We start from the raw sequence: 16,891 nt of genomic DNA on the forward strand, positions 1-16,891 counted from the left end.
ACCTACGTGTCAATTTTTTTAATATAATTTTTATTGTTAAAAAAGGTAAAATAAACCCTCTATCTTTTGCATATCTTTTATGTGAAATAATCATGACATTTCAAAAATGAGTCGGAATGCTTTATTTCTCTCTTTTTACAGAATCTGGTGAACGTGGTTCAAATCAAATAAGAATTGCCACACATTGAGGGCTGGGAGTTTGGCCTAGTGGTAGAGTGCTTGCCTAGCATGCACAAAGACCCAGGTTCGATTCCTCAGTACCCCATATATAGAAAAGCCAGAACTGGTACTGTGGATCAAGTGGTAGAGCTCTAGCCTTGAGGAAAGCCCAAGGATAGTGCTCAGGCTCTGAGTTCAGTCCCCAGGACTGGCAAAAACAAGAACAAAAATAAGAATTGCCACACACTGTGGTTCAAGTGGTACCCATAAGCAAAAGAAGCTCAGAGACAATACACAGGCCCTGAGTTCAGGCCTGGGACTGGCCCCCCAAAAATAAATAAATAATAAAAAGCAGAACAAAGAATTGCCACAATTAGCATGGATTTATTATTTTTTCAACTATTTTCAGACACAGAATGTGTAAAGGTTTAATATTATAAAGACAGCACTGACCATTTCTTTCCTTCTTTCTTTCTTTCTTTCGTTCGTTCTTTCCTTCCTTCCTTCCTTCCTTCCTTCCTTCCTTCCTTCCTTCCTTCCTTCCTTCTTCCTTTCTTTTTCTTTTTTGCTCAGTCTGGGGGCTTGAACTCAGAGCCTGAGCACCATCCTTGGGCTTTCTCAAGGCTAGAGCTCTCTACCACTTGAGCCACAGCACCACTTCCAGCTTTTTCCTGTGTATGTGGTACCAAGGAATCGAACCCAGGTCTTCGTGCATGCTAGGCAAGCACTCTACCACTAGTCCAAACACTTAGCGGTTTCTTCTATTTTCTCGAATGTACAGTGCTGAAGAAGTACTTAAGTTATATCTCAAAAAATGCCTGGGCCAACTGGAAGTGGTGCTGTGGCTCAAGAGCTAGAGCTCTAGCCTTGAGAACACCCAAAGACAGTGTTCAGGCCCTGAGTTCAGGTCCCAGGACTGGACCAAAAAAAAAAGTCTAAACTTCTAGACAGGTCATTGAACAAAAGAGTCAGCATTACCTGAATGGCAAGATTGTCTGGTTATTAACCATATTAATTATCCAGTGAGGTCAAAATCCTTAAAGTGATTATAAATTTAATACAGCTTTTAAAGAGTTGTATTTTTAGTGCTCTATTGAGAAAATTCACATATACACAGTTCACCCACTTAAAATGTACAAGTCAGCAGTTTTTAGTATATTCACAGGATTGTACAACCTTCACCATTATTACATTTGCAGTAGTAAAAGAAAAAAAATCTGTCAATACCATTTTTGGGGGTATAGTCAAAAGAATTTCAAGAAAGAGGTGAAGCAAATACTGTGTGGCATATTCAAATAGCATTCTTCACAATAGCTAGAAGGTGGACATACCCCAGCTGCCCATCAGTGAGTAAATGGATAAACAAACCTGGAGCAGACTGACAGGACATCCTGTTGTGTGTTATAACATTATGCTAAGAGAAATAGGGAGTTCCAAGAACACGAGTATTGTTTGATTCCACTCATCTGAGCTCCAGAAAGTAGACTCAGAAAGAGAAAGCAAAATGCGGTTGCCAGGAACTAGAGTTAGAGGGAAATGAGGTGTTCTCATTTAATGTGTGTAGAGATCCACTTTATTGGATGAAACAATGTGAATGTTTAACACTAAGGACTCAACTGTATGCTTGAAAATTGTTACAGGACAAATCTTTTATTTTGTTTTTCATCATAATCAAATATTTTTTAAATTAAAAAGAAAATGAATCTCTCAGCCCCATTCTGCTACCCCTGAAACTCCCAACTCTTCACACACTAAACTATTTTCTCTTTAGATATAGGTTGGCCGATTCTCATTAATGAAATGTGTAATATGTGATCTTTTGTGACTTTTATTTTCATATAGCCTCATGTTAAGATTCAACCATATTGTAGCACATATCAATACTTTATTGATTTTTATTGTTGAACAATGTTCCATTCTATGAGTACACATTTTATCTATTCATCAGGTGTTGAACATTTGAATTGCTTCTATTACTTGGTATTATGAATCTGCAATGAACAATTGTTCGGGATTTTCTGTAGATACATAGTTTGATTTCTTGGACATACACCTAGGTGTGGAATTGCTGGGTAATATGGTAGGTCTGTGCTTAATGTCCTCCTGAGAAAATGCAAACCCCCAAAGTGAGTTCAGGTTCAACTTCACACCAGTACTTATTTATTTCTGGTCTTTTTGGCTGTAGCCATCCTAGTAGCTGTGAGCTGGGCCCCTTTCATATGATGGCATGAGCACTTGCCTAAATAAGTACAAGACACTGAGTTTAGTCCTCAGTACTGCTAAAAGATAGATAGATAGATAGATAGATAGATAGATAGATAGATAGGAAGAGAAACGGGCAAAGTAAAGTGGAAACCCTTGTAATTTTTAGGAAGGAATATGGAGTCTATACCCTCTCTCATGTTGATGAAGTTTCCTTTGATTACTAGTTTAGTTTAGTTTTATTGTTATTGTTTGCTTTTTTTAAAAATTTTGTGCCTTTGTGGTGGTAAGGCTTGAACTCAGAGCCTGGTCTCTGTTCCTTAGGAGTTTTACTCAAGGCTGGTGCTTTACCATTTGAGTCATAGCTCCACTTGTCTTTTGATGGTTAATTGGATATAAGAGTCTCAGGGACTGCTGAGTTCAAGATGAGAGAAACAATTGCATTTGGATCTAGCATTTGTTTCCCTAGCATATATGAGACCCTATGTCCAATGCCCAGCAGGAAAGACAAGAAGGGGGGGCGGGCATTTCAATCAAATGAGAGCACTTTCTGTGCAGGAGACTGATTTGTTTACTCTCCTCAGATTGCCTATTGGCCTTTTTTTTTTTTTTTTCCTTGCCAGGCCTGGGGCTTGAACTCAGGGCCTGGGCACTGCCTCTGAGTATCTTTTGCTCAAGGCTAGGACTCTAGCCCACTTCCAGCATTTTCTGTTTATATGGTACTGAGGAATTGAACCCAGGGCTTTCTGTGTGCTAGGCAGGCACTCTACCACTAGGCCACATCCCCACCTCTTCCTGTTGGCTTTTCCTTTTTCTCACTCTCAGGTGGTAATGTGGCCTTCATCAACAAGACAACAACTAGATAAACTGGAAGTCCCACAAGCTCCACCGTCGTGTCTATCACGTATTTATATCTGTTCCGTGGTATTCATGTGGAAGAACTCTTTGTTCTGTCTTGGCCTACTTTAACTGATGGCTAGATCCAGTTCCCTCCACATAGTCAAGAACATTGCCTCGGCACTTCTGTTCTCTGCATCATTAATTACTCACTTACTCCCTACTAGACTGTTTCTATCATTGTACAAACCTATTGTAACAGCTAGTACCCTTAAAATCGAATAACCCACCCCCAAAATGAAAACATGACCTTTCTTTACCACACACCCTCTTTCAGCTACCACTGAATTTCTTTGTTCCTTTTTTTTTTTATACAACAAAACTCCTTGAATTTTCTGTACCTACTACTTCTGTTCATTCTCTTGACTGCATTTTTTTTTTCTTCGTTCATGGGGCTTGAACTCTGGGCCTGGGCACTGTCTCTGAGCTCTTCAGCTCAAGGCCAGCAGCACTCTATCACTTGAGCCACAGCACCACTTCTGGTTTCCTGATGGTTAAGTGGAGATAAGAGTGTCATGGATTTTCATGCCTGGACTGGCTTTGAACCTCGATCCTCAATCTTGGCCTCCTGAGTAGCTAGGATTACAGGCATGAGCCACCAGTTCCTGGCATGACTGCATTTTAGTAAGACTATTTGTCTTCATATCTCTACTGAGAATACTTTTTTTTTGCCAGTCCTGGGTCTTGAACTCAGGGCCTGAGCACTGTCCTTGGGTTTTCTTAAGGCTAGAGCTCTACCACTTGAGCCATAGCACTACTTCCAGCGTTTTTATTCTAGGTATGTGATACCGAGGAATCGAACCTAGGTCTTCATGCATGCTAAGCAAGCACTTTACCACTAGGCCAAACTCCCAGCCAAGAATACTCTTCTTAAGGCAAACTTGCTGGTACACACCTGTCATACCAGCCCTGGGAGGCTGATTCGTGAAGATCAAGAGTTCTGACAAGAGATGTGTTTAAACAAGAGATGATCACACAGAAAGACTTGGATTTCCACATTGCTAAATCCAACTGTCATTCTCAGAGTTCAGCTTACTTCACTGATAAGAATTCAACACACTTGGTCTATCTTTTTCCTTTCTTAGCTTCTGCACTAGCAGAGCTTCCCTCCCAGCTTAACTCGCCATTGCTTCCCAGTTTTTCCCCCTCACCCCTCATCTTTTGTCACGCTGTGATGTCCCACAGCTTAGTCCTTGGATTTCTTTCCCATCTTTGGCTCTTTAAATATCATCTGTGTACAGATAACTCAGCTTTATTTCTCTGACTCTGACCTTTCCTCTATATTCCAGATTTATAACTCTGAATGCCCAGTTGACATTTCTGCAAAGTTGGTTTCCTGCATACTTGTACTTCCTACAATCTTTCCCATGTCACTGAACAGCAGTTCCAGCTTTGTAGTTAGTGAGACCCAAAACCTTATAGGAACATTGATTCCTCTTTGTCTCCTCCTTCAACACTCCATCAGCAAATTCTGAATGTTCCTGCATTTCACATTTTCACTGCCAGACACCTGATCCAAACGACCATCTTTTCTCATAGATTCTTATAAGAGTTTTCTAAGGGCTGGGAGTTGAGCCTAGTGGTAGAGTTGCTTGCCTAACATGCACAAAAACCTGGGTTTGATCCCTTGATACCACATACATAGAAAAGGCTGGAAGTGGTGCTGTGGCACAAGTGGTAGAGCTCTAGCCTTGAGAAAAGCCCAAGGACAGTGAGCTCAAGCCTGGGATTGTCAAGAAAAAAAAAGTTTTCTAGGTAATTGCTCTGTTTACACCTGCATATTTTCCCAGAAGCTGAATTTAACATCCAAACCAACCTTCTGTTCTTTATTCCCTCGTCTAATAATCCAGTAAATATTTCATTTGTTCAATTAACAATAAATGTCCCTTACTGTCCCAACTCAGTTCCTCTGCTTTTTGGACCATTAAAGTATGTAGTCAATCTGTTGACTTGAAAGTTCACTCAAAATGCATCTGTTTTTCATTACCCTGTTACAACCATGGTCTAAATTGTGTGCCTTACCTAAGTTACTGCAATAGTTCCCTTGATGTTCTTGCTTCCATGTTTGTTCATTATACAGTGTTCTTAGCACAGCACTCAGAGCAGTCCTTCAGAATAAGATCCCATGCTACTCTGCCTCAAGCTTCCTTTTACTCTGGAAAAGCTGAAGTCCTTACCATATCACACAAGGCCCTACAAAATCTGGCCCTGGTTTCTTCGGAGGCCTTGTTTTCTGTTACTTTCTTCTTCACTCATTTTTATCTGCCACTTTGACCTTGTTTTTCCTTGGACATTGCAAAAATAGTTTCATGTACTACTTGTTCTGCCTAGAGACACTTCTGCCTTTAATAATGTCTTCACTGAAATGTCCTGTATTTTGTGTGTGCTGGTACTGGAGTTTGAACTCAGGATCTCTCTCTCCTTTAGCTTTTTCTACTCAAGGCTGATGCTCTACCACTTGAGACACATCTCTACTTTCCAATGTTTTGCTGGTTACTGGAGATAGTCTCCTGGAATTGTATACTTGGGCTCACTTTGAACCTCAATTCTCAGATCTCAATAGCTACAATTACAGGTGTGAGCCACCAATGCCTGGCTCCATTGTATTTGAAAATGTGTTCTTTCCACATGCTCCCCAATACAAGTAATCCCTATGTCCTTTTCCACTGTTTGTTCGTGACACACATTTAAAGCTGTGCGGCATACATATTATTTTTCTCTTCCTAAATTGCCTAGTCCCTAAAGAGTTTTGTTTTTTGTTTGGGGGGATTTTTTTGGTCTGTTTCTGTTCAGTGCCCATTAAGTGTGAAGGCTATGCCTCACAGTCAATGATATATGATTCCTTTTCCCATAACCAATTCACAGAATCAGAATGATAATGAACATGATGTAAAGCCTTCCCCAGCCTTCTGTAGATAATATGTGATCTGGACAGATTATGTTTCACATTTTTCACTCACATTTTCATTTTATTTCTCTTCTTGGACTAGTAGTAGGTTTTCCTTGTGTTCTTTCTCCTGTGCTGTGACTCCCACACTGATTCTATCAGACTAAATCAACTTCTATGGGACTGGGTAGAACCAGAAAACAGAACAGAAGGGCATAGGAGGGCACAGGCGAGAGTTAAGAGGGGCACAGCTCCATGAAAACTCAGCTTTACCTCTTACTCACAAGGGAACTTGATTCATTTCCAGAATTCGTGCCAGGTGATGGAGCCATGCATGGAATGGAGACAGGTTGAAGATGGTGGTAGTAACAAGTGTTCAGGTGTACCATGTAGGACCCGTTTGCCAAGCCAGTCCAACCTGAGCCAGCTTGTTTTAGTGGCTTTGATTTAGGAAACATCTGTGAGCTCTCCCTTGTATCGTTTCAGTATATTACTTAATTATCCAGGCCTCACCCTTACTTGTCTAGCTGTTTTATAATGGGCAGGAGTGAGACTGTCAACAAGTAGGTGCAGACTGGAAGCTTCTATTTCACATCATTTAGCCATTTAAGGTCTACTATAGGACATAACAGGTGTTACTTCTCTGCATTTACCTATATTCCACTTTGAGAAGTAAAATACTTCCTACGGTTTCTGTTTTAAGTGGAATGAGTAGAATGTGCTATAATGGCCAATCATAGATATTTTTTCAGACTTTTTCTTTAAGACAAAAAGCACTTGAACAATTTGAAAATATGATACAGAAGACAAGCTGGACACGGTGGCTCACACCTGTAATCTTAGCTACTCAGAAGGCTGAGATCTGAGGATCAAGATTCAAAGCCAACCCAAACACAAAAGAACCTGAGACTTTTTTTAAATATATTGTTTGTTGTAATTAATAGAAGTGTTACATTATATTCACCACATAGAAGGTGCATTACTTAACAAACATTGATACCCCTTCTCATGTTTTTGTCCCTATTTCCCTCCCCCAGCCCCTCCCCTTATCTTTGTCCCCCTTCCCTATCCTATTTCAAATAAACAAATAAACATATATACAATATATCAGATAGCAAGGTAAGATACTGTAACAATATGAGATAACCAAGGGACAACAAAAGAGATGAGAAATAACATAGTACTTTAGGAACAACAATCACTCATTATATGGCTCTTGTTTCTATATCCTGGAGGTCCTTTCATCTAGCCTCATATAGGTATGGCCTTATGTATCTAGGTTTTGCCCTATTGTAAACCTTTGCTAGGAGAGTCCAAGGTTTATGCTAATGATGACGAATGAGGGAAACCATTGAGCCTAAGTTCCTTTGAGTCTGGCTGACTTCACTTAATAGGATTTTTTCTAAGTTTTTCCATTTTCTTACAAATGGATGTCATTCTTTCTGATGGCAGCATGGAATTCCATTGTGTATAAATACCACATCTTGTTGATCCACTCATCAACTGAGGGACATCTGGGTTGGTTCCATATCTTCACGATGGTAAATAGTGCTGCAATGAACATTGTTGTGCTAGTGGATTTAGTATGTCTTTGTTTCTGGACCAATGCCGAATAGTGGAATTGCTGGGTCATAGGGGAGCTCTATGTTTAGTCTTTTGAGGAACCGCCACACTGCTTTCCATAGTGCTTGAGACTTAACTCTAATTAACCTCTAGAAAACAGGAAGTGGGGCTTGGCTCAAGGAGGGCTGTAGCCTTGAGCTGAAGAGCTCAAGGACAGCGCCCAGGCTGAGGTCAAGTCCCATGACCCACCAAAAAGTAAAAAAAAAAAAGAAGTTACAGAAGACAAAAACAAGTGTTCCCCAGGCATTCAGAGTCCTTTCTGCTGGGTGAAAGAGTGTAATTGTGTTGATTGAAGTCTTTAAAGCTTTCTTGAGGTGGGAATGAACTCTTAAGGGAAAGTGTCAAGGAGTACACATCAAATTGGTGCTTTTTGATTAAGGAAATTCGGTGTTGTATCTCATGAGTCATATCTTCCAAGGTCACTAGATGAGATTACTCTTGGTAAAACTTATCACTCAGTTCTTGTCATAGACATACACGCAGCAAGCTATAGCATCTATTAATGGCTACACCCACTAGATAAGGTCATGCTCTGAACCCACTACCCCCCTTAGCATCACTAAAAAAGAGAAAAGCAGATACCATTTTCCTCCTGCCTTTAATAAACTGGTTCCCCCCCCCCGCCCCACAAAAAAAGGGTTACAACTGAATATGATAAACCATTTAACTTTCTTTCCCTTCCCTTCCTTCCTCTCTTCCTTCCTTCCTTCCTTTCTTCCTTCTTTATGGTACTAGAATTTGAACTCAGGGCCTTGCCTACCACTAGCCCTTTTTTGCTTTAGTTCATTTTTGAATAGGGTCTTGTGTTTTGCCTGGCCAGTTGAGACTATAATTCTCTTATTTACACTGCCTGAGTAGCTGGGATGACATCTATGTGTGCTGTTACGTCCAGCTTTATCACTTGAGATAAAGCTTCACTAACTTCTTGCCTCAGCTGGTCTTGAACTGTGATCTTCCCAGTCTCAAAAACTTCCTCCTACCCCTCGCCCCAGCTAACTGAGAATAGATATGAGTTGCATGCCTGGCTTTTTCTGCCTTTAAAATAGATTCTGGAAGGGTTTGGCCTGGTGGTAGAGTGCCTGCCTAGCATGCACGAAGACCCAGGTTCGATTCCTCAGTACCACATACACAGAAAAAAAGCTAGAAGTGGTGTGGTGGCTCAGGATAGAACACTAGCCTTGAGGAAAGTCCAAGGACAGTGCTCAGGCCCTGAGCTCAAGCCCATGACTGGCAAAAAAAAAAAAAAAAAAAAAAAGGAAAAATCTTGAGAATTCCTTTTGTAAGGAATAGGGGGGAAATAAATGATACCCTAAGGAAGCAGAAATCTAGAACCTGAGTCATTTTTTTAGGAAAACGATAAAGTTACTTCTGTGAGTGAATGGCCTAAACTTTGTTTTGTTAGTTTTTTAATGGGAAGATGGCTCTGGAGCAAAACAGATTTGTAGAGGTAGCTACCAAATATGTGTGAACCTTGTTTGGATTATGATGTGACCAAACAATCTGGAAGGAAAGCCTCAGGAGGGTTTTATAGTGTGTGATCTATTTGTTTGGTTAAGTGTACACAGAGATGGGTACTAAAGTATAGCTTCATGAAAAACATGTGTTGAGATTTACTTTCATAAAATGGGACAAAGCAGTAGATGAAGTTAGTGAAGCCGAATCTTGAAACTAGTTCTGGTGGAAGTTTGGAGGCTCATTACACTGTCCGCTTTATCTTACGTGTTCTATTTGTAAAGGCATTTTATTAAAAAATGGAATGACTGTGACTATCTTCGCTGCCCTCCCCACCGCCCCTCAGTTCTGAGACTTCTGACATAGTTATTGTTAGGTGGTGACTAATCCTAGAGGTTACATTTTATGACCTTTCTATAAGAAAAAAGAAACTCATTAAATATAAATTAGGTTCATTCCAGAGACAAGGTCTACATGGAAGCTCTTTAACTTAGCTCACACCCAGAGTAATCAGATAGGCAGCTGGTTTCATATCTGGTGGAAAATTCTTAGATCTATAAAAGTGGAAGGACAAAGGCTGCAAGACCACAGAGAACATGAGGAGGTATTAAAGACAAAAAGGACAAAATGGCCATTTAATACAGGTAGCTTTTTTTTTTTTCTTTTTTTTGCCAGTCCTGGGCTTGAGCTCAGGGCCTGAGCACTGTCCTTGGACTTTCTCAAGGCTAGAGCTCTACCACTTGAGCCCCGCACCACTTCCGGCTCTTGTCTATGTATGTGGTACCAAGGAATCGAACCCGGGTCTTCATGCATGCTAGGCAAGCACTTTAACCACTAGGCCAAACTCCCGGCCCCTACAGGTAGCTTTTGATTACAAGTGTATTTGTCATTGAATTCAGGAATAGCCAAAAAAAAAAAAATCGCATTGAATAGAGTCTGTAGAGGTGGTAAAATTATTCTTTGAAAGCCAGGCAACAATAGCTCATTCCCTTAATCCTAGCTATTCAGGAAGATATAAATCTCTAACCACCAAAAGGCTGGCTATAGAGGTGTGGTTCAAGGGGTAGGGTGCCATCCTTGGGCAAAAAAGCTCATGGGAAGTGAGAGTGGAGGGGAGCATGGCCTAGTGGTAGAGTACTTGCTAGCATGCATGAAGCCCTGAGTTCAATTCCTCCATACCACCTACACAGAAAAAGCCAGAAGTAGTGCTGTGGCTCAAGTGGTAGAGCTCTAACATTGAGAAAGCCCAGGCCCTGATTTCAAGCCCCACAACTGGCAAAAAGAAAAGAAAGAAAAAGAAAAAAAGAAGCTCAGGGGTAGCACTCCAGCCTTGAGTTCAAGCCCCACTACTGGCACACAAAGTTTCTCTTTGCTATCTAAGCTCTTTTCTCACTCTTTGGAGGTTCTACAGCTGTGCCATACATGCTCTGGTTAAGAATGGCCATACCAGAATATGGTGGCTCATACCTGTAATCCTAGCTACTCAAGGGGCTGAGATCTGAAAATTACAGTTCAAAGCCAGCGTAGGCAGAAAAAGTCCATGAAATTCTTATCTTATTCTTATAGCTGCAATGGAGCTATAGTTCAAGTGGTAGAATGATAGCTTGAGCAAATAAACTCAGGGATAGCGCCCAGGCCTTAACTTCCCTTGACTTCAAGCCTCAGAACCACACACACACACACACATACACACACACACACACACACACACACACACACACACACACACACACACACTGTGGTCACCATTTTTAAGTCCTGCTTCTATCACATGTCAACTACATGACTTAAAATAGTTACTGAACTGCAATTGCATCACTTGTAAAAGAAAATGGGACTAATAATGTTAATTTGTAGAGTTATGAGAATTCTGTGAGATAGTACATATATAGTCGCCAGCTGAGTGCCAGTACATGGGAAGTACCGTAAATGTTAGCTGCTAATATCCAAACTACCGTGTGCATTGTTCTTATCATTACCCATTTTTGTCCCCTGTATTGAACATGCTGTTTTTTAACATTTCAAGAGGCAAGGTCTTTTACTCCTACATTGGCTGTATATGGAATGCTTGCTGGTTCAGATGTTTTCACGAGGAATGAGCTAAGGGATATAGGAACACAGGTATATCCCGTTTGACTTTTTATTGCTTAGGAGAAGTTTTTATGTCCTTAGGTTATAATGGCATAGCATTTGATTTGTATTTGGCTGTTTGATTTTATTCCTTGCTCCATCTTACACTAAAAGTCTAATACAACCAGATTTTTTTTTTAAGGTGAAGATTAAGGGAAGAGAGTTTGCCAAATGATGGGTGTGTCTTTAAATTGTAAGTCAGGCCCTCTCTCTTGCTCAACCTGAGGGTTAGCTGATGTTTGTGTTTAAATCCTTCCTGGTTCAAAGCTATAGGTACCCTCATCTAACTTAGATCCACCCACCTTATTGTATTGCTAGGATTGACTCATAATTCAAAGGAAAACATGCCTACCTTCTGTTCCCAGGTGGGCATAGTGTTTTCTTCAACGAGTTCTAAGCATAAAGGTAACTTGTACATTTTCTTTTACAATTGTTTATGCATTTTATACATAAAGCTCATTAGAACTTAAATCCTATACATAAAACTTGACTGTGATACACGTGTCTAAGAGCTTGAAGTCAGGTTGCTTTTTCCACCTAGCTCTTCCCCTTGTTCGTAAAGTAAGGAACAAATGAAGGAGACTAGAACAAGCAAGTGTAGGAGGGGGGATCACAGGGAAAGAGCAGAACTGAGATTAACAATGGAAGGTCAGGAGAATGTTTGAAGTAGTACAGAATTGAAGCTTGAAGCAACACAAGAACCAGCAGTTTAGCAAGTCCTGGAGACTAGTGGTGTTTGTGATTAGCCTCACAGATTTACATCTGGCAACTCAGCCTGGAAAAGCTATTGAGCAAGGAACATGGTCAGTAAATCTGTGTTTCCTACTTTCTGAGCCCCTTCTCTACTCCCTTTTCCTCTTGGCCATGGACTCCATCTAGGACCCCTTGCTTTCAACTGATGAGCCACTCATTGAGTGTGCCTCATGCCTCTGGGTTTCACATAGATGGCCTGATCCTTGTCAGGTAATTTGTAAGGAGATGCACTGAGATCAGTTCTGAGTTGAGTACTGACCATACTTCAGTCTCAGGGGTTGATGGCTTCTCCTTGGGACTTGAACTGAGTACTGGCATCTATGTTGGTCGGCTCCTCTTCTGCTTGCCTTTGAATTAACCTTGAGGCCTCTATCTGTATGAAAACTTACTTGCTTTCTTAATGACTCCTGCCCAACTGTAGTATTCTACCTCTAACTATTTAGCACATATGTTTCTATCCTACATAGATGCCTATAATTGATGAAAAAATAATTTGGAAAAAGACAGTTATGACTCACAGTCAAAAATGAACATCTGGGCCGGGAGCATGGCCTAGTGGTAGAGGGATTGCCTTGTATGCACAAAGCCTTGGGTTCAATTCCCCTAAAGCACACACCCAAGAAAGCTGGAAGTGGTGCTGGGGCTTGAGTGGCAGAGCGCTAGCCTTGAGCGAAAGGTGTCCAAGGACTGTGCCCAGGCCCTGAGTTCAAGCCCCAGGACTGGCAAAAACAAGTAAGAATATCTGCTAAGGATTTTATTCATGACGTAAGTAGATATTATAACTGATTTTTTCTTTTCTTTCTTTTTTTTTTTTTTTTTTGCCAGTCCTGGGCTTGAGCTCAGGGCCTGAGCACTGTCCTTGGACTTTCTCAAGGCTAGAGCTCTACCACTTGAGCCTCAGCACCACTTCAGGCTTTTTTCTATGTATGTGGCACAAAGGAATCGAACCTGGGTCTTCGTGCATGCTAGGCAAGCACTCTACCACTAGGCCAAACTCCCAGTCCCTATAACTGATTTTTTAAAAATACACCAATTTTTTTCAGTTTTCAACAATATAAAGATTTAGAAAATAGTTTGAGATTACTCTGGGGAAGTTTCCTCTAGAGAAGACATAATTTTCTCTCAAAATATAAGATTTTGGGCTGGGATGTAGCTCAGTGGCAAAGCGCTTGCGTAGGAAGTGCAACATCCTGGGTTCAATCCCCAGTGCCAAAAAAGAAAAGACAAAAAAATAAAAATTAAAAAAAATATATATATATATATATAAGATTTTTCTGGGCCGGGAGTTTGGCCTAGTGGTTAAAGTGCTTGCCTAGCATGCACGAAGACCCGGGTTCGATTCTTTGGTACCATATACATACAAAAAAGCCAGAAGTGGTGCTGAGGCTCAAGTGGTAGAGCTCTAGCCTTGAGAAAGTCCAAGGACAGTGCTCAGGCCCTGAGCTCAAGCCCAGGACTGGCAAAAAAAAAAAAAAAGATTTTTCTACAGCTCCCCCCAAAAGAAGATCAAAGAAAACCTTCTTGATCACAAAGGTAAGTCTGGTCTCATTAGATCAAATCTGGTTATTTCTATAGATGCAGCAAGAATGTTGGTTTGTGGGAAGTTTTTATAAGTAATCTCAGCTTTGGTTCATTAACTATACTTAACTATTCATAGTTCGTATGTTTTAAAAAATAATTTTTTTAAAAATTTGGGTGTGTATGTGACCCTTAAATTTCTCTGTAAGAGACAAGGACCTAATAAGAAATGACAAGAACTTGAAAGACATTGAAAGACATTTTTTTGGTTTTTCTATAGATGAGCCTGTCTACTTCACTGGCTTGAAGCTCTGTTATTAACTAGAAAGAACCAGTTCCAATTCTATGGAAGAAAGAGAAAGGATGTAGTAAAAAGTGCTCATAAAATATAGAAAAATAGGCATACTTTGACATATTGCAAGCATTGAGATGCAATTTATCTGTAAAAAAAGGGACTACTCCTGTGGTTCATGCCTATAATCCTAGCTACTCAGGGGCTGAAATCTGAGGATTATGGTTCAAAGCCAGCCTGGGCAGTAAAGTGTATGAATTTCTTACCTGCAATTATCTACCATAAAGCCAGCAGTGAACTATGGCTTAAGTAGTAGACCGCTAGCCGGGAGCAAAACAGCTGAGACGGTACCCAGGCTCTGAGTTCAGCTGCAACACTGGACTTAATTACCAAGTCCTGCAGCTTGTCTTGTATATATTTTACAGAAAAGATTGCCAGTGATAAACTTGAAGCCAAAGCTCTCAGGCTGGTTTTAGAGAATTGGTGAGGGACAGGGGGAGGTCCTGGAGCTTGAACGTAAGGATGGGCCCTGTCCCTGAGCTTCTTTTGCTTAAGGTCTGCATTCTACCACTGGAGCCACATTGCCACTTCTGGCTTTTCCTGAGAAGTTGATTGGAGATAAGAGTCTCACAGGCTTTTCTGCCTGAGCTGGGTTTGAACTGTGACCCCCAGATCTCAGCCTCTTGAGCTAGGATTACAAGTGTGAGCTACCAGCACCCAGCAAGTTCATTGCTTTTGTTGTTGTTTTGTTGTTGAACTTAGAGTCTGGGTGCTTTCCTTGAGCTTTTTTGCTCAATGTCAGTGCTCTACCAAGGTTTGAGCTTACAGCTCCACTTGGTTTTAGAGAATTATGGGAAGAAACTCTAATGAAGGTTTTGCTGGATCCGAGGAAATGAAGAAGTAAGCAGAGTTTCTCCAGAGCTGGAGCCTGACTGTGGCTATAGACCTGGGGGAGATAGATCTTCAGCCCTTTTATTGGAAGGGCTGATTTGCATACTGAGACCTTTAATCTTACTAGTAAAATTCTTTCCTTGGAGACTTCCCCATCCTTGTTTGTGTGAAGCATCCTAATATGTGAAGTCCTATGTTTTTTATTGCTAAACCTAATGTCCAGTGTACATTTGTTCAACCTGTTCTCCCTGTTTCTTTTCTTTTACTTCACAACACATCAAGTATGTATTCCTACCTGTAGATTCAAGAACGTGATAGCACCAAACAGAAAGGCACATCCACAGGCCTGCGCATGAATGGGTCGCAGTGACAGAAGTTGATCCTACAAGCAGAGTAGCCATGAAAAAGCTGGTATCTTCCTGTCTGTTTTTCTCTGCAAGTTACATTTCCTTAGCTGAAGAACGGGATGAGTATTATCTCCTGTCATCAAGAGGTGCAGAGGAAGGGTTTGGTAATTTTTAAAAAGCTGTAATTATTTGACATCTAAGGCACTGAAAGGATTGCTTTATCAATGAGGGTGAGATGTTAACTTGAATCAACACAGGCATGTGACCATACTGTGCTACAGAATTATTTTTGAAAGATAAAAATTATATTTATTTCTTTTTTTTAAATGGTTGTGTTTGTCAGGCCCCAGTGGCTCACACCTGTAATCCTAGCTACTCAGGAAGCTGAGATCTGAGGATCACGGTTCAAAGCCAGCCCAGGCACTAAAGTCCATGAGACTCTTATCTCCAATTAACCACCAGAAAACCGGAAGTGGTACTGTGGCTCAAGTAGTAGAGTGGTAGCCTTGAGCTGAAGAACTTAGGGACAATGCTCAGGCCCACAGTTCAAGCCACATGACTGACAAAAAAAAGTAAATAAATAAAAAGTGTGCCAGGTGCTGGTGGTTCATGCCTCTAATTCTAGCCACTCGGGAGGCTGAAATCTGAAGATCTAAGTTTGAAAATAGCCCAGGCAAAAGGTACCCATGAGACTCATCTCCCATTAACCACCAGAAAACTGGCAGTGGAGTTTTGGCTCAATGTTACAGAGCACTAGTCTTGAGCAAAAGAGCTCAGGGATAGCACCCGGGTCCTGAGTTCAAGACTACCACCAGCAAAACATGGTGCCATTACTAGAGCTTGAATTCAGAACTATCCAGAGTACTGTCCCTTAGCTACATTCGCTCAAGGCTGGTGCTCTACCACTAGAACCACAGTTCTACTTCCGGCTTTTTGCTGGGTAATTGGAGATGAAAATCGATCCAGTTTGTGAGCCCAGACTGGCTTTGAACCTTGATCCTCAGATCTTAATTTACAGAGTAGCTAGGATTACAGATATGAGCCACCAGTTCCTGGCTTAATCTTTAAACTTAGAGTTATGCTTATCTTACTCATCTATGAATCCTTAGCACATAGCTGACAACAAATGTTTATTAAATGAATGAATGATTCCTTTCAAGTAGGAGAGCAACCAAAAATTGTCTGGCTTGTGGGGATAGGCTGCCTGAGGCTCCTTCACTTTTCTTTTTTCTGTTTTTGTTTTTGTTTTTGTTTTGCCAGTCCTGGGCTTGAGCTCAGGGCCTGAGCACTGTCCTTGGACTTTCTCAAGGCTAGAGCTCTACCACTTGAGCCTCAGCACCACTTCTGGCTTTTCTTTTTCTATATATGTGATACTGAGGAATTGAACCTAGGTCTTCATGCATGCTAGGCAAGCACTCTACCACTAGGCCAAACTCCCAGCCCTATTATTCCATTCTTTAAAGACTACTTGCTTTTATGTTGTCTGTTCATATACCTTCTATCACTGGCATTCTAGGATGAACTAGAGAGCCAAGTTTGCCCATTGTTGGTTTATGAGGGCTCTAAAAAGCCTCTTCTTCAGGCATTATTAGTCATCACCGCAGTCTTCAGTAAGCTGATATCTCTATTTTTGGCTAGTTCTATCAAAGCTCAGACTGCAGAACAGACTGAGAATCTTAGCATTCACTGAGAAATAAAATCCTTTTGGATACATTGTCACCTTGCTTATCTGTGGACTGT

The sequence above is a fragment of the Megascapheus bottae genome, chromosome 27, assembly GCF_031878675.1.
Source record: "Megascapheus bottae isolate mThoBot1 chromosome 27, mThoBot2.hap1, whole genome shotgun sequence".
Taxonomy (NCBI): Eukaryota; Metazoa; Chordata; class Mammalia; order Rodentia; family Geomyidae; genus Megascapheus; species Megascapheus bottae.